Source organism: Grus americana, chromosome 2 (assembly GCF_028858705.1).
Source record: "Grus americana isolate bGruAme1 chromosome 2, bGruAme1.mat, whole genome shotgun sequence".
In the NCBI taxonomy this organism is placed as follows: Eukaryota; Metazoa; Chordata; class Aves; order Gruiformes; family Gruidae; genus Grus; species Grus americana.
The window spans coordinates 124,580,123-124,598,968 of NC_072853.1; positions in this window are offsets into that span (position 1 = coordinate 124,580,123).

The window sequence follows — 18,846 nt, forward strand, 5'->3', positions numbered from 1 at the left end:
TATTAATATGGCTTTCAACGGTTTAAAGGTTTTTATGATCCCAACTATTGTGAGCTTTGCTGGTTTTTGTTTGTTTGTTTATTGCTGCTCAGCTGAGCTGATCCCAAATTCTGGGACAGTGTCTCTTGCAGAGAGATCAGTATCTCATTTCTGCATTGCCTCCTTTTGTAGACTTGGCTTTTATTCCATTTACTAATCTCACTGAGATTGCCTGTAAATCATTCCCATTGGGGCTGTTTTTCTCATTTTCTTCTTTTGTTTCTAGGGTATTTTACTGGCTGCCTTCCTCTAAGGAACAATTCCTGCAGCCAAGCCAAAGAGCTTCTTCAAAAGGGACTCGTTTAAATGCCTCTAAAAATTGAAAGGAAGGCGACAAAATAATCAAACTTGAAACCGTCTTATTTAACATAGAAATCAGGAAGGGGAATAAGAGGTGGAGATGCCATGGGGTCCTACTTGGTCTCACAGCACACCTGCCCTGCTGCCTTTGTACAGGTTGGCATGCAAGGAAGTATTTAGATACTCAGCTGCCAGCTCTCTCTTGGTATCACAATAGTTAACTTACTTTCTTCTCAGATTTTACAACGCAGATATCAGTACCTTCGGATAGCATATATGGTCCAGTATCTCCATAAAGCACTATGCTCTCTCACGCACTAGAATTAAATGCATATACATATATGTACACATATGTATACATGTACTGCATATATTCCTTTTGATGACAAATGTTGCCATCAAAGTTATTAGAAAATGCTACAGCTTAGAAAGAAAAATATGTTACATACTAAAATGTGAATTATGTACTAAATCGGTCTCCTGGTACATGAGGACCCAGAAGAGTTCCCCACCCACAGTGTCACAGGCTGAGTGTATTCTGTGCAGAAAGATGTTTTTTAATCAGGTTCCGCAGGTGAAAAAACCCAATAAAATCTGTTTGTCTTTTTCACGCCTCAAAAAATGCAATCTGTTAAAAAAAAATTAGTAACAGATGGAAAAATAAAAGTCCAGATTTCTGAAGCTAATAAAACATAGTTACGATTCCCAGTTAACCCTGCGTTTCAGTGGCAAGAAGTATCAGACTTGCCTAAGCTTTTTGAAACTCTCAACCAAAAATGCTACAAAGAAAATATGGGCTACAATCAAGCCATCATCACAAAATGGATATTAGAAAGAGAGGAGAGAGAAATAGGTTTTTTGTTATTCAGATGAAGTGTTTAAATATAATGTGCGTGAGTCAATCCCACTCCTCACTGGAGTTCTTCAGAACAACTTAATTGGAGTTACTGGGTTGCACCTTGAAGGGCTTGCAGGAAACAACTCTAAAAGTTTATCCCCCAATTAACACTCCCAAATATGCTGTCCAAAATCCAAATTTTAAGAACTTGGCCTACTTTATAGATTAGCTCATTTCTCCCATTCAGCTTCTCTTACTTGAGTAAGAAACAGAAAGCACAAGTCACTTTTTGGGCTAATGATGTGTCTTTAGGAGAAAGAAGGAAAGAGAAAGACCTGCATCTTGATTAAAATTTACTTATCAGTGGGGTTGTCTCTCTGCAACTCTTATGAGTCTACCACGAATCAGCCCAGTTAAAATATCACACTGTACAACTCGCTTCTTGGTGCTGCCATGACATTTTGATTTTAGGAAGAATAACATCAAGTCCATGTTAGCTGGGTTGGTTTGGTAATTCCTTTTTTCCTTTTTGGTCTGTGTGTCTCTCACTTTCCCAGTGTCTTGCTGATGGAAACTCTTGTACTTTTGCCTTTCCCTCTAATATTTCCTGTAGGTCTTTTTTTTAGATGACAGATGATGTTGCAAAATAAATGAGAAAAGGATATACTGTAAATACCACATTTCGGTTAAAATCATGTGCCTGAGAAGAGCTAAGACCATTTCATATGAAAAGTGAAACTATCCCAGTCCCAGAGCTGGACAGAACATTGATGAGACGCAGAGCTCTTAGCAATTGCTGGGGTAAGACGAGGTGCTGTCCCTAGACATTCTCCTAGATAACCATAATGGACAGCATTGTAAGTCAGACACCCACCCCCCCATCCTTACCTCTCTGATTCGCTTCCTTCATCTAAAACTAATCTGTATTGCCCACAGCATGGGGCTTTTATCGAAAGGATTGAGTAGAGACAGGGTGGGGATCCTGTTATGGCAGGGTGTGGTTCTTCTGTAGTTGAAAGACTCATCCCTCCATTGTATTTACAGGAAAAGAAAAATCAATCTTTGGAGCGTGTCCTCATCCTAACCCAGTTGCTGCGCACACAGATAAGAATGAAATCCAAACTCCCCTCCCCGAGGCTTCATCTAATTGACTGTAAACCTCTAGATCTGCCATGTACTTTTAACACTGAGATATTACTTCTAGTTTGGGAAGAGAATCCTCAAGGAAGCAAAATCTTTATAAAATCATGAATAAATTTAGATCAAAGTATTATAACAGATTTTAAATAAGGCATCTGAAATAGGTAATAGTAGAAATCTATTTAGCTCCTAGGCACTGCTGAAAGCCACTAAGTTAAAAAACAAATCAAAACCATACAGCAAGCTTTATTCTAACTCTAAGCAATCCTTATTAGGAATATGGACAGCCATATCATCTCCAGAACTGCTCCTCTCTCTCAGCTTTGACACAGGACTCATGCCCAGACCTTTCTGTTCCTGACTTTTGCTCGGCTTCCTGCTGTAGATGTAGAGGAAGAGACTCGAGAGCCTCACAGCAGAGGGGAGGGGGCGAGGAACATGCACTGGGGCTAAGCTGCAAGGGGGTGTTAAAGCTGCAGCCCAGGTTCATCCTCTGGCAAAGGGAGATGCCTAATGAGTAAACTGAATGTACGAGAGCTTTGGGGGAGTGAAGCACTTCCCCCAGTCCCAGCCCTCAAGAAATTTTTTCCATTTTTTAGTGCTAACCATAATTGACAAACTGGTCCCAGTTTGTCCATGGACTACACCTCCAAAACTCCTTTCTCCAGCTCCACCAGACTCTCTCCTCCTCACGTGTCACCCCAGATGACCCAAAAGGGAGGAATCACATTCTTTGTGCCAGTGGGGGCAAGGAGCAGCGGAGGACTCCTCCACAGGGGACAGGGATTTTTGCCATGTCCCCCGCAGTGCGGGCTCCACTGAAGTGTTGGTGCACCCCGAGAGACCCAGGTGACTCAGCAGCCACAGCGCCAGGCTGCGTCCCTCAGATTTGAACAGGCAGCTTGATTTCCGGACTCCCATGTGACTTGCCCCACAGAAAAACTCTTCTGTCACAAGGACCCAAACTGCACAGACTTAGAGAGAAACAGAATCCAGATAAATATGGAAAGAGCAGTATGATTGTTACTGTACTGAAGCTGTAAGAATATAATTCTCCTGGTCTGTCACACAGCCACCACAGCACAGGGGGTAACAGAGCTCCTTGTTGACAAATTTTCCTGTCTTTAGGCTTGTTATTTTAGGGTACTAAAAATAGTTTCAATACTAAAGATAAGTTTGAAAGTGTTCTTAGCTTATTCTTAATACTTAAAAAGTTATTTGAGTACATTTATTATTTTTTAAAAGATGGGGAAACGAAAGAGAGTGATAGATACAGTTCAGGTATTTTTCTCAGAATAGTGGAAGAATAATGAGGAACGCTTTTAAATGGACTATGTAGCGGCCAACACAGCTATGGAATACAGCACATCGTTATGACCATTTTTGACTGGCTATTTTGGGAGAGGTGGGAAAAAAAAGTTGTATCATGATTTTCCTCCCCTTTTTTTTTTTTAAATTAAAATGGTGCCTTTATTGTATGCTTCCCCTCCTTTTTCCTTTCCAAAATGAATGATTTTGATCAAAAGATGCTTTTCCCATGAAAAAAATTCCTTTGGGCAAAAAGGCATTTTTGCTTTTGTTGAAAAAATGTTTCACAAACAGCCACAGAATAGCTCCAGTCAAGAATTTGGTTTCACTCTTGCAGTTAATGCTACCGCATTATTTCCCCTCACACGTAGTGCCATTAACAGCGTGGTTATTGATACGGAATATATAGTTTCACACTGTTTCATAGAGCAGCATTCCTTACCAGAACGTCACTACCCAGAATATTAAAAATTAAGGCAAGATAAGGTAGAAACAGCCAGGTAAATGCTACAGAGCCAGAGAACAAAGCTGGGAGAACTTTTTTTCCTGAGGCATTCTATAGATGGAGGACAAGCAACGTGCTTGGCAGAAAAGAAGTGGTCGCATTTTTTAAAGTGTGGGAGGAAGCTTATGTGAAGGTACACAGCCAAAAAGGGGATGAGAAGATGGAGTTGTCCTGGGGAACAAGCACGCCTGAAAGCTTTTAGCAGCACTGCCTGACTTGCAAAGTCAGCAGCCCACTGTACAGCCCATCTATAGTGCATTTAATAGTACTGGTGTATACATTAGTGACAGGCCCCGGAATACAATCCTTTTTCTGCTCTGCTATCATGTTAAGCCACCGGATGGACATGTTTGCATAAAAACATTACAATACAGCATTCAAAACAAGCAGTATTTACCAAGAACTGTCAGCTCTCTATCTCCTACAGCCATTTTGCTTCCTCACATATACATATATTTCCATCATTTTCAAAACACATATTATTAAGCTGACTGTTATGGCTCCTCTGGAGTGGTTACCGTCTATTATGTAAACATATCACTGCTATAATTTATAACACTCCTGTTATTTACCCAATAGAATGTGTAACTGTTCCAAGTGAGCCATTACCGTCTGCCACGTAAAGTAAATCCATCTTCAGCTGCTTTTGTAAGCATGAGTTATCACGACACTTAACATTTCAATAGTGCCATACACATTGCAAGATCTCAGTGCGCCTTATAAACATTAATGAATGAATTTAGATTTAAAAGCAGTCCCAAGTAGCAAGAATTAGAACTAAGCCAATAATTCACAACCAGGTCCCAGTACAGGAAGAGGCTTAATCGTGGGTACAGGCTTCAACGCAGCTGCTTACGTGTTGGAAGTTTCACACGTGCCCAAGTTCCCAGGTGACTACAAACCTGTGGGGTATTCATTTTTCATCTCTTTCTGTTTGCAGACCATGATCAGCTTTCAGTCTTAACACAGGAGGTCTCCCTGCAAACCAGTCTTAATTCTGTAAGACATTTGGTTTGAATTTCATGCGCGCACACATCCCGCCCCCCCCCCCCCGCAACCACACAGTGAGTTCATTCTTTTCAGGTTCCTTGTGTTTTGTGCTAACTCTTCCCAGAAGAGCGTTTCACCAGTTAGTCACCCCACTGCACGGTGTTCTTAGAAGTGCTGGGAGGATGCAGGTGGTGAGGTCAAGCAGAGCTTTCCTCAGCTGGACAGCAAGGACACAGCTCTGCAATCAGGCATTTCTGCTTGCTGGAGGTTTGGAATCTTGAAAGCTGTTACAGCGAGAGGTGCTGCACGTGTCCAGACCACAATGTTAAAAACAAACCCATATGTGCCCACTGCAGGACAGTGTGAGAACAGGGACATGGTAGGGAACAGTAAACAAAAATCACCTCTGGTTACTGATATTTTTCAGCTGAAATCCAAGCTTTTGGGTTTCTTAGATATGCCATGGCCAAACGGTATTGCCCTGAACTTTTCTTATGACAGCTCATCTGGGAATAGGGAAATGGGAATGAAATTTCATATTAACTTCATTAGGAATATAAATACAAAAAGTCAGATTGTCCTCTGAATTACACTGGCTGCTGAAACACTACAAGCAATGGAGTTACAGTAGCACAAATAAGAATAATATATTTTTGTTTGATATAACTAAAAAGTCCAAAACTCTTGATAAAAGCTCTTAATAAATACAGTCCCCATAATAAATAGTAGAAAATTCATTTAAAAGGGCTCATAAGAGACATCATTTTTTTAGGGATACTGTTGATGCATATCTGTGCATGCTCCTGTAACTGTGAGCGGAGGTAGTATGACCCATGCCTGATAGCATTTCTCCACGAGAGAAGGCATTGTGAAGTCAGTCAAGTTTTTGCACTTTAAGAAAGGGACGAAGTAATTAAGCTCTAAAAACTATCCAGGTTGCTAGTGATAAGTTATACTGGATTGTATTTTGTTCTGAGAAACTGTTTCTAAACTGCATCAAAAGCATGTAAATGTTCTCTAGAGCATATATGCTGTGCAACTACTCTAAGTAGCAGACGCTGTATAAGCCTTTTGATCACAGACAAATTTTAGAACTGAAACTCTGGCACCAAAAGTGTTTTCAGGAGCAAATTCTTAGACAATTTGGTGCACAGATATCAGACGATTTACCGTGTTTCCAAAGAGGCCAGACCACTGAAAGTCTCCATCAACAACATTTCAGGTTCATATGCATATATACATGCCTTCTTAGATGGTACGTGTAAGCCACGTTGCACGTATACAGTGCATCAAGTCAAGACTGGTTGGAGAATTGACAGATGTGCTAGAACAGTGCGTCTTGCAATAACTTGACATTCTGTGGGCAGGCAAACCAACTGCAGGGGAAAGCAATGCGTAGCAGGAAAACGACTCACAAGAAGGTTACGGTTAACCTCCCCCCCACCACTTTGTCAGGTCCTCTTCTGTTATTTACTGCTGCTTATTGCTTCCCATTCACCCTGCAATGATACAGGAAAATGCAACGTCTGGAAAATTGGTGGAAGTCACTCCCTTAGCACTTAATGAACCTGGTTCTTGTCTGGCAGCTGGTTGACCTTGCTGCACCTCCATTTAAATCCATGGAGCTCCGTTTTGATTAACACTTGCATAACTAAGGTGAGCATAATTTCCATAGACTCTCACACCTGATATTTAATTTTCTGCAGTGACGGAGCAGAGACTTCCATGTAAGTAGCACTCCTTGCATTAAAAGCTGAATTCTGGGCTCTGTGAAGCTGATGACAAAATGCTCAGCGCTGCTGATTTTTTTTCTCGTTTTTCAAGGATATCTAAGCAATTTAGAATGGACAAGTGCACAGTCTTACAGTACAGAGAGACACTGACGTGACAGATGAAGATGAATGATACACTCATAAAAATAGAGAACTTTGAATATCCCTTCTTCTGTAGATTTAATTTAAGTCAGATCTTTCAATATTGTATGGATGTGGTTTATATTAAAGAGTTTGAGAACAATCCCTAAGCAGTGAATTGAACACTTTATCATTCAAAAACGTAATACAAAAGTGAGTTAAAAAATACAAGATATGAAAGACCTGGGAAAAAATTAATGGTCATGCTCTCATAGCTCCTAATGATAAATGATGTCTCACATGTAGATTGAAAATTGCTTGCCTTTTGCTTATGATGAGCTTTTCCATTTTAGATTACTGAAACAGAAAAAGAGGACTTGAAATATTTCTAATTACAGGGAAATTCTGAACTGGAAAATATATCTCATTTCTTTACATGCCTCTTATTGGTTTTTGGAGAGATATGTAAAGTGCCAATTTGAAATCCAGCAGACGTGGATGGATTCCAGCTCCCTGCAGATGCAGCTGGGCCCTGTGTATTAGCAAACATGGTTATTTGAAACGTAAATGCATAGGCCCTTTGTACCATTTCTTTGAGTACAGCAAAAGACGTAAGAAAGGTTTACATTTGATCTTTCAGCATGTGGGACTAGGCGAAGGAGCCTCCCCCATCAGCACAGGTTGTGGGAATGACCCTATTCCACCTCTTCTCTCAGCTCCCACTGTAATGGCACTCCTCAAAAATGGGAACAAAAGACACAGGCAGAGTAGGGAATGCTAAAACTGTATTTTCTTTCTCACGGCCCATTAACAAAACATACTTTAGAGAGGTCTCAATTTACAGTGGGAGCCAGGCAGACCTAAGAGCACAAAAATACAGGAAAATCAAAGAGGTGGTTTAAAATCTCTCTCCCTTTCCCCAGTCTCTACACTAACCACAGTGACTGAAATCAAAGAGCACAGTTTATGCCACTGCCAGCAAAGATTCTGCAGTTAGAAATTCTGAACTTTTTCATTAGTAGTAGTTTAATCAGTTGCCTTCCACGGGTCCCTTCCCAATTAAATGTTTCTGTGATGATTATGTAACAATAGATCTACCAGTGAAAAGAATCAAGTGACATCAGCTTTTTGGAGCTTTTAATCCATCTTCTATTTAGGAAACTAACTTCATGCATTTCAGGAAGTAAAGGTTAAAGGAGAAGGTGCAGATCAGAATAACTTTCAAATGACCAGCTTCCAGAAAACTGACCTTGTCTTACATGTGTTCCCATAATAGTGAAGAGATTTACAGAGTCTATTTTCCTTCCTTTTGCAATCGTAAAACTACAAACTTCACACTAAGGCAGCCCTGAGTGATGCCTTCCCATTTCATTCTTTCCCAAATGCCTTTCAGGCCACACAGCAGTTTAACTGCTGCTTTTAGCCATGCAGTTTTGCAGCCTTGCTTCCCAGCACTGCTCCCCTCTTCAGAAACAGATTGTGTTTCTGGATGAGAAATTTCAAGGGCACGTCACATAGACTGATGATATCTCATTGTGCTTTCCATACCTGTTTTGGGCACCATCAGATTTGCCTCTTCATCACATGTAACTGGCTTTTGACATCCTCCTGAACAGACTATGGTTGGCATTATTTCCATCCAAATTCAGGGATTTAAGTGAGGGCCCGGAATGAGGAGCACGTTCATCACCTGTATTCAGTGAATGGCCTTCTGGAAGTCCTTAACCGCCTTCGCAGAACCTTAGTTAGGTGTGAAGTGTCAGACAGTAAAGAAGCTGCAAGTTTACACTTGATTATCCATTTGAAGAAAATGCAACGGAGCTAATAATTCCATGTGACTACTCAGATGCTGGCAGCTAGTTTATTTGCACGTTTCATGGCATCGGAGCGCTTGAAATTTAACAAGACTAGTATTGAGTGTGTCAGGGGATAACATTTTTCTTCCATTTCTGTTGCTGCACAACTACTGGATGTAACAAACACTAACGTTTATTTACCAGAATTTGGATTTCCTATTCTTACTAATCATACTTTGCCAGCTTAAGGTGCAATTGTTTCTACTGAACCATGCACATATTAGCCTACTGGACTTGCTCACTTAAGCACACTACTGAATTTTTGCTGCCAAGATGTTGCCCTCATCAGTATACATTAAATCAACACGCTTTGGATTTGGTGCCTGTAGTCTTGGCTTGAAAGTGTAGGTTGAGCTTCTATCAGCTCCGTCTGTTTTCACATCGAATCCATTAGAGTGGATAGAGTGGCATGAAGTAATCACTGAAGATGAGATTTGGCCCAAAACTGATAAATGGTCCATTCATTCTATCAAGCTGCATAATATTTTTAGGACAGTTTCCTTTTTGGCTGAATGGACATGACTGTAAAGAGAAGTGGCTTTCTGGCAAAATCTAAAGCACAGGCCAAAGTCTAATGACTTCATATTTGTAGAAGTGGCTCCAGGTAAATTTATTCTTGAAAGTGTCAATTTAATTATTGCAGTTACAGCCTTTTCTAAGGAAAAGAGAATGACAAAGGTGGAGTAGAATAACCAATGAGAAATGGTACCTTTATTTTGGGGAAAAACATCTGTTTCAAAATACCCAGCTTAAGGTTTACCCAGAAATTACTTCTGTGGGTTTTGAGGCTCCTAGAAAGTGGTTAGATGCCTATGAGATGCAGAGGAGGCTCTACTATCAGTACTGAAATGAGTCACTCCCCAGTTCTGACAAAGGAAAGGGTCTTTTGATTGGATCTGCAAGACTGCATTTTTCTCCAATAAAGGTTGTTACTGCATGTCGACTAGTAACATTTTTGCAGAGACCTGTGGCTAGGTGGCAATGTGATCCGCCTTGGAGAGAGTGTCCCACAGAGGGACTCCATATAGGGGGTCTCCATGCAGTCTGAAGAGCCACTGCTCCCCAGCTCACTTTAGGATCAGGCCACACCATGGTAAATATTTCAGGGAACTTAAAGACCCCCCCTCAAAGTGGACTGTTCTGGTCATATTTCCCTGGCATTGACAAAGAAGTTTATCTCATGTCATTTTCTTTATAAACTAGAACTGTAAATAGGGGGCTGGTTCTGCAGAATACAAGCCTCCCTGTGCCCCACTGGTTCTGACAGCATGGAAAATGCTCACGGTCTTCTAGGCTTTAAATCAAACATAAATTGCTCCAGCCGTATCACCTTTGCTGCTAGGATCCCCAGGATTAAACTATCCAAACCTCCTTGTGAAACAACGATCCCCACTTTCCCCTCTTTATCAAAGTTACCACCAACACGGGATTGTATAGCCACTGAGTCGGGCTCTGCTTTACAGTGTGTCTCCTAGAACGCCGCTTTGGCTGTATAAAGTGTTGATTACTGCACCTCTAGGGCCCTGTGCAATACTGGGATAAATGCTTTGCATTTTATTTCTGCCAAATGTAGAGAACTCTTTATGGATTGTACAATATCACTGGAGCTCTTTTTTTTTTTTCTTCTCTTTTTTTAGTTTTTTAAAAATTATTTTTAAAGAGAGGCATCATCCCGCAGGGATCCTTCCAACTGATTCTATATCCACTTATTTTCTTTTAGTGCTTCTGAGAAAAACAGATCAATTCATAGGAAGAGGGAATGGGGGAAAATCTAGGGTTTCACTTTGGGAAACGGGGTTCATCTCCCCTAACTTAAGCTACCTTGAAGAAAGGCAATCCAAGACAGTCACACAGGACTATTCATCCTCTTAGACGAGAGGTGGGTTGAATTACTCTCAGGAGCTTCCTGCCTCTGTTCTCTATCTCCAAACAGAACTATGATACTTCATGAGATTAAGGGGCAAGCCTTAAGATGGCTGAAGTTCAAACATCATTAATATGACACATATACTGAAGCCCACTTCTTGCGTGAGAGAAAAATAAATAAAGTCCAGTGAATAAATGACAGGCTCTATTTTCCTTTTAATGCATGATACAGTTTCAAGCAGCTTTTTTATACCCACTGTTTCTAAGCTGGGATTGAAATGATGAATTCTTGCTTCCTTGCTTGCCTAATAGATTTTGCTCTTATTTACAAACTGAATAGTCTTGTGCTTGGTCCTAATATTTTGTAAACGTAAAGGCACTATGATGGATATGAATAGACAGCAGAGAACCAGCCTTCAGGCTGGAAGGAAAACGAAGCTCTGTAGGGCTGAGGGAATATGGCCTGGCAACTGAAACAAGGCGAAAGAGAGGAAGGCAATCTTAAAGATGCCTGCTGATAAATACTTTTGTGACCCTGTTAAGCGATCATATTCACTCTGGAGTCAGACTTGCGCAAGTAAAAATCTAGGAAAAATGCCAAACAAAATTATTTCAGTTTGGGGAACTGTTTCTCATGCAGAATACTAAAAATTTAAACTACCCCTGCCCAGCTTTCTGTAAAAACGCCAGAGAAATAGAAAATAGAAAGCATTACTATACAACAGTAGTGGCGTTTTCGCGGCCATGATGGCTAAGTAATATTAGTTGGCATGAGCCTGCCTGCTGCTTCTCCCTCAGACCAGAAGAAAAGTTTGCATGCGTGAAGACTTGTCTCTGTTCTCCAAGGGTTTCAGCTGTTCTAATGCAAACTATGGCCTCTCCCTTCAAGCTTGGAGTTGCTTCAAAGAGAACACGCAGACACCTTTAGTGTCAGAGGTTATTGAACAAGACCAGGATCAATGCTTTCCTGCAACAAAGGCCTCGCAAGAATTGAATGCATGTTTCAATCTAGCAAGCAAAAAGGCAGGAGCAGTGCTGAGGGAACACAACAGCAAGCACGGAATGTGAAGAGGACTTTGGGAATAACACCCGACACCTGCAGCCCCACTAGCAGACAGATATTCAGCTCTCTGCAAAAAATGACTCATACTAATTTGAAAGTGTAGAGGAAAAGCTTTGGCAGCAGAGTGAAAAAGGCAGCTCTCCTTCCATGGAACCAAAAGGTCGCTCTTTAGAAAACAGCATATTCGATGTCATTCATTTTAATCTCACCAGCAACATTTTCCAAGATCGAGAGAGGAAAGAAACTGTGGGTGATTGGCTAATCAGTGTGACCCTGCTAACAAGCACTATTGAAGAGCTCACTGATAAACAGATCATTTCAGATTTGTTAAAAAGCTCTAATTATTTCAAGTAATTTATGGAAGGAAAAGGTGACAATGGGATGTTAGAGAGGGGGTGACAGAGATGAGATTTCAAAAATGCTCTGCTTTTTCCCAAAATTCTTTTCTGTAATTTCTGAGGGCTATTTCTTAATAGAAGTAACAGTTGAAAAACCCCAATGTGCGAACAGCACATGTGGGCAAGGTTTGGCAGTACAGATGACTGCATCCAAGACTCACACCTCTTATGATTTGCAGGCAAGTCTGCATCCCTACATTCACTACAGCTAGAGCTTATTGTGACTTTGGCTGTCAAAGCATTAGCACTCTGCTGTTCCCGGATAAAAGTAAAATGACATCACAGAAAACGGACACTTCACATTGCCTCCAGCTATTCTACCCAGCTCCCATCGTTCCTAAGGCTGCAATGCTCTGGCCTCTAGCAAGGATATTCCTGAGAACACCACATAAAAAGTTAACATTTCTTCTCTGTAGGAAATTCTAGACTCTTTTCTTCCTTTCTTTTGGAATTAAAAAAAAAGTAAAAATTTCATGAGTTTCCCATGAAAGTTAGAAGTCCCCAAATATTTTGTTTCCAAATAGCTAAAATGACTGATTTTTCAAAAATGTTGAAGAAACTGAAAACTGAGACAATGACAGACTCTTGCTTAATGCTTATATCCTAGGGGTAACAACAGGGAGTCAGAAACGGCAAAGCCCCAAGGGTCCATGGGTGAGGCAGCAGATTGGGAGTGCAGGAACGAGCATTCCAGCTCATTGGCAAAGGTGTCCAGAGTTGGGTTTTTACACGGAGCAGGCTTTTTGGCTGGCTTAAGTCCTGCTTTCCACACGAGCCATCATCAAAAACCAGAAAACAACCTCTCAGCCTTTCTTTCTCCCAAATACGGAAGGAAGATTGTTCTGGGCAGAATGAAATGTTGGAGTTCGAGAATTTGTGATGGTTTCTGGTTTTGGGTTTGGTTTTTTTTTTAAACTTTAAATTTAGGTCAATTTAAGAAATAAATGTGTTGACTCTCTTTTTCACTCAAAGTATCTGTAAATTATTTGTATGGATATAAATAGCTGTTTTTTTCAGAACAAAAAAGCAGTTTATATCTGGAAAATTTCAACAGTGTCTCTCATGTCTATATGAGAGAGGCCCCTAACATGAGCTCTCAGCTGCACAACAGTGGGCCAAACTCCAAGTGGACCAAAGGCTCCTCGGGCTTCTGGCCTCCAAATGCCTGTGAGAGTTCCTGGAAGTTATAAAAACCCATAGAAGTCCCATGGTGCTGAAGAAGTGACTGTTGCTGGGGCCTACAACCTCCTACCAGGCAAACAAGTATGAAATGATGAAAATCTCCTTACGGTTCTCTGTCAGTTTGCTAAAACTGACAGAGTGCTGCAAATAATTCCAGATGTGATGAGTCACCATTTTCTGACAGAAAAAAAAAAAATGGTTTGACTGGAGAACATCCAATCCACTCTATTCTTGGGGTCGTACAAGACTTCCTCTTGTTCTTTGACCTATGACAAAACATGGCCACAGCTAATGCCCAGGGCAGCATGCTTCAGTCAGTCAGGTTTCCAAGCACACTTCCCACGAGTATCTCATTTCAAGGAGTAGCACTAGTTTCAAGCTAAAAGCACCTTCAGCACTGCCACAGAAACGTGCCATCCCTTTCACTGTGACTGCTAAAACACTTTGCCCTCAGAAACAGAGTTCAAAAGCAGACATAACAGAAAGACCATTTTACATTAAGAGAATTCATCCCAGTACAGTTTACTTTTCAGAATGACTGATTTTTTTAAACATCCCTAATTTGTTCTACAATTAAATTTTGGCAGATGGAGAGGTATGTATCAGAGTCTTACAGTAAACTGGAAGAACGTTAACGATCTCCTGAAAATCAGGTATGCCCCAAAATGTGAGTCTGACTAGCCTCGCTACAAGCAGCAGTGTTTTCTACCCTTGTTAGTAAGGTAAGAAGCACGCAGTCACATGAGGCTAGGTAAGTGCTGTGCTTATCTGTCCATCCAGTTCCCAATAATATGCTCAGCCAAGCACGGCAGAGTGAGGGCAGTCTCAGAGACATTAAGCTCCTAGCAGCTCCACGAAGGCAGGGTACAGTCAGGCTACCAGTGCCTCCCATGAGGGAGAAAGACGCAGTGCTTATTACATACCAGAAAGTCTGCAGTATCAAAAGCCCCTCTAAACACCCCCACTGTTGGTAACGCTTGAGCAAGACCTTGCGTCTTAGGCTGTGAAGTCAATCACCAAAGAAATTCGTAGGCAAGTAAGTTTCCTTCCCTTTGATGCTTACAGAAAAAACTGGATTTTTCTAATAGAAGAAAGCAAGACAATATTATTAGGAGGCTTAATTTTTTTCCCAACTTTTAACAGACCAGTCTTGGTCATTTGCTGCTGCTTCGTTACTATGAGGATTAATGCAATTAGGAGTTTGCCAGTTTTGGATATTTACAGACTTTGAGTCAATTTGGCTGTGATAGTTTGTGTGAGACAAGGTGAAAACAGCTCACATAGGCAAAAACTCGGCTATCTTTTAACAACTCTATCAGTCTGTCTTACAAGATATCTAACACCTCCATACAGAGAATGCTTCATCAGTCATTACATAGGCATAGCTTGCAGTGCTTTTGAAGGAAACTTTGCAAAAAAAATAGATGGCAGAATAACGGTAGGATTTTGTATGAACAACAATACTGTCACCTGTGTTGACTCTGGTTTTGGTAAAATAAAAAATTATATGAAAAATTAACATTTTGTCATTTTTTGAAAGACTGTTGGCACAAAGTCCCCTCCATGTTTTAGATGAAGTGACGGACATAGTCATACATTGCACAAAGGAGACATAGGGAAAGCTGGAATCTCCTGCAGCAAGAAGAGGCCCAGAGCAGATAATGAAAAGACCATTATGATTTAAATAGTTTTATATAATTTGGAGAGCAGAATGTTTGAATCGCTAAACGTTAAGAAAGAAAACAAGCCATTCCAAGATCCTTAAGCGAATTATTGACATATAGTGTAAAATCTGCAAGGACTCAGCAGCAGTGTAAATTTGCATTTCCATAGTCATCCCTGCTGAGATGATCTCAGATGAAACAGTGGGATCCACGTATGTAATTTGGTGCAGGAACTATTCAAGCCTGCTCTAGTGAAATGTATAGTATATTCAATTATTTTTATGCATCCTTATTTGCCAAATGCTGATGTTCCTTAAAAAAAAAAATTCTAACCAATTTAGCTTCATTCCTGTCAGGAAATTAGTATGAAATGACAACCGGCTTTTTTTAAGAAGTGCTGTCTTGACTGTTCTGATGTGCTTAGCAGGATGATGCAGTACAGCAGATGTTGTTAGGGCCAAAGCAAAGAGAAAAAAGTAACAAAATAGGCACCTTGACCTTATGCTCTTGTTTTAATCCATCCTTGTTTAGCAGAACTAAACACCTGCCTTGCTGGCTCAAGGGCCAATGGGATTCCACCGTGTATCTAGTACTTGCTTACACAACTCCCTTAAAACGTGCCTCTGAATTACTCACTTTACAACATACTTGACAGTGAAATACTAATTCTGTCACTGGGGAACTGAAGTATACAAGTTTCCCCTTTTTGTGGTTTTCATCTATGAGTGGGCCCACTGCTTTGGCCAAGGGGTCCAGAGTAGCCACACTTAGCATCAGCCAGTCAATTCCACACTGCACACCACTTAATGCCAACCCTGGCTCCACAGCTGTCCCATACACCTTCGCTTTTCCTCTGTCAAAGACATTTCTAGCACATGGGTCATGCCATGCACAGTATTTGCTCTGTGCTCTACAGGGCAGTTTCTCTCCTTGGACCTTAATACAGATCACATTTAGTTTCAATGCTGTTTTTAAACTCCTCTAGATGAAACCATTCCACATCCTTGTAGATGACCAACACCACAGTCATGAACTCTCCTATCTCGTCTGGCATAGCTTGAGGAACATTGGTATAAAAATCCCATCTCTGCTCCAGGTTCCTCACGGTCCCTTTTTTGGGTTGAGATACCTTAGAAACCTTTTAAAGGTTCTCTAAGCATTAATCTCTCTATGCTACTGTAGGAGGTCATGTGCCAAAATGATTGCACATTCTGGAATGGCAGTGGATGACCAGACTAGTTAGAGGACCAGTACCAGAGGACCGTCCTGCCTAGTGGAACAATCACTGTTCAAATCCTACATAACTGCTAATTTTGTCCAGAAAGAGACCTAGTTACTCCATTCCAGGTGAAATCTCAGGACTGGTCTAGCAAGCAGACAGCGCATACAATCAGGCAAACAGTATGCTGAAACATAGCCAGGAGTCAGTCACGCTAGTAAGCGCAGTGGAATAAAAGAAGATCAAGCAGTTGGTACTGAGGATCCCGTGCAAGTCATTCTGTGTGTTTTACTTCAGACATGAGTTAGCCTGATTCCCTAGACTGAATGTTCCCATATTTTGAGGTGGCTGCTTCTAGGTGAGGTGTCCCACAAGCTCAGCTAGGCCCGGTAAGCCGGCACAAGCCAGACACCACCAGAAAAGACCTAAATATTGCAGCATTTACTGCCTTTTGTTTGCATATGGCAATAAGGGATTTGTGGCAGGTCACCAGATATAGGTCTATGGCAAAGCTGCTCATCAAATTCAAATTTCAGTCTAACCACCGGATTATCCTTTCACCTGGAGAAGGGGTCTTAAAGCTTTATCAGTGTGTAGGCGGCAAATGGAACAAGGGGTTATCTACGCACAGAGCAAAGTTAGAAAATATGGTTAGCAATGACATTTTAAGCCCTTCTGTGAAATGATCCATTACTAAATATACCTTTTCTTTTACATACCATATCTGAAAGGGGGATTATGATAAAAATGTCATTTTTAATTGTATTTTCTGTCCTTGACTTCGTAACATTTAGAATAAACTCCAACTCTTTTCCGCTAAAAAAAAAAAAAAGAGACACTGTACTCTTCCCAGGCATATAACATAAAATGAATTATTTACAGCTCCAGGAAAGAGATTTCTTTTTAATTAGTGGTATAATTAGTGAATCCTTAGTGTCTGTTTTTACAAATGGTTAGTACTTTGTAAATTCTTAGAAAACTGGTTTTTACACTATGATTTGAATGGTAGCCATGTAAACCTGAGCAAAAATGAGCTGTTTTACAAGACAGACAGGAAGGCAATAGGAAAACATATACAAACTTTGCCATTACTTCATTTAGAATTCGTTTCATATGGTCCCACATGGAGTTTAGAACTCAAATAAAAAGCTGTTATGAAGACAGGCTGAGAGAGCTGGGGTTGTTCAGCCTGGAGAAGAGAAGGCTCCAGGGACATCTTATAGCAGCCTTCCAGTACCTGAAGGGGGCCTACAGGAAAGCTGGAGGGGGACTGTTTACAAGGGCATGGAGTGATGGGACAAGGGGTAATGGGTTTAAGCTGAAGGAGGGTCGATTTAGATTAGATATTAGGAAGAAATTCTTCACTGTGAGGGTGGTGAGGCACTGGAACAGGTTGCCCAGAGAGGTTGTGGATGCCCCCTCCCTGGAAGTGTTCAAGGCCAGGTTGGATGGGGCTTTGGGCAACCTGGTCTAGTGGAGGGTGTCCCTGCCCGCGGCAGGGGGGTTGGAACTAGATGATCTTTGAGATGCCTTCCAACCCAAACCACTGTATGATTCTATGATACTACTTTTACCAGTGCACATGTGAACCACAGAGAGCATGAACAGGAAGAGATGTGTGTCGTGCAGCAGAAAGTGTGAACAGAATGTAAATTCCAGTAAAGCTTTTTAAAGGAAATGTGTCACTTTCTGCCATTCAAGTATGTTTATTTTCACTCTAGGAAATTTGCAGCTGATGTAATTTTATCAGATTTTTTTTTTTACTAACCTGAAAACCAGAATCCCTAATTTCAGCACTAATTTTACTGTAATGGAACAGAATTAGACACAAAGACCAGAATATTTTTATCTTCTGACGTAAAGACAGAAACTGCAGCTGTTACAAAGGTACTAAACCTTCTGCATCTCTAATCAATGGCAATGGTGTAAGAGATTAAGAACTCAAAAACTGAAGCAACCATCAGTTGCATCTGGACTGCTTATAGGAGAATGGGATTCTGTTGTGCTCATTTGCATTCTGGACTTTTGGATTAAGAAAATTTTAGGGCAGACTCCTGGCCTCCTTGAAGTCACGGTGCAGCTGCGTGGACCCATCCTGTACCAGAACTGCCAGCACAGTACAGTCTGGTAGCACCAGATTATATATTAGAGAGTAAAAGCAGGGAAGGGAGCTATGGTCATGACTTGTGTGCCTAAATACATCACAAGTTAGGAACTTTTGCAAATATCCTTCATAATAATTTATAATGTGCAAAGTAATCAAATAATTTCCTTTAGCACTGAGACTGGTTTGAGAGGGAATCAGCAATCTTGTAAAGCTTTTTATATTGAGACCTATGATTTTGTTTGGATTTGCTGAAAAGGCCTGACTGAAAAAATCACCAAGGTTACTGACACTGTCTTCCCTCCTTTGCCAGTGGCAGGAAGTCCAGGGCAATGAAGCATTTTAAATTTCAAATCTTACCATTTGCATGAACAGGGACTATGTCAAGACATTGGGGAAAAAGCAGTTTGTGTAACAGCAAAAGTAGTCTTTGAGGCAAAGCAGTGACTGTTATATATCTCAAGTTAACCATTTCAAGACACACAACTATCTCCTCCAAGCACAGAGTGGCTGTCTTTGTT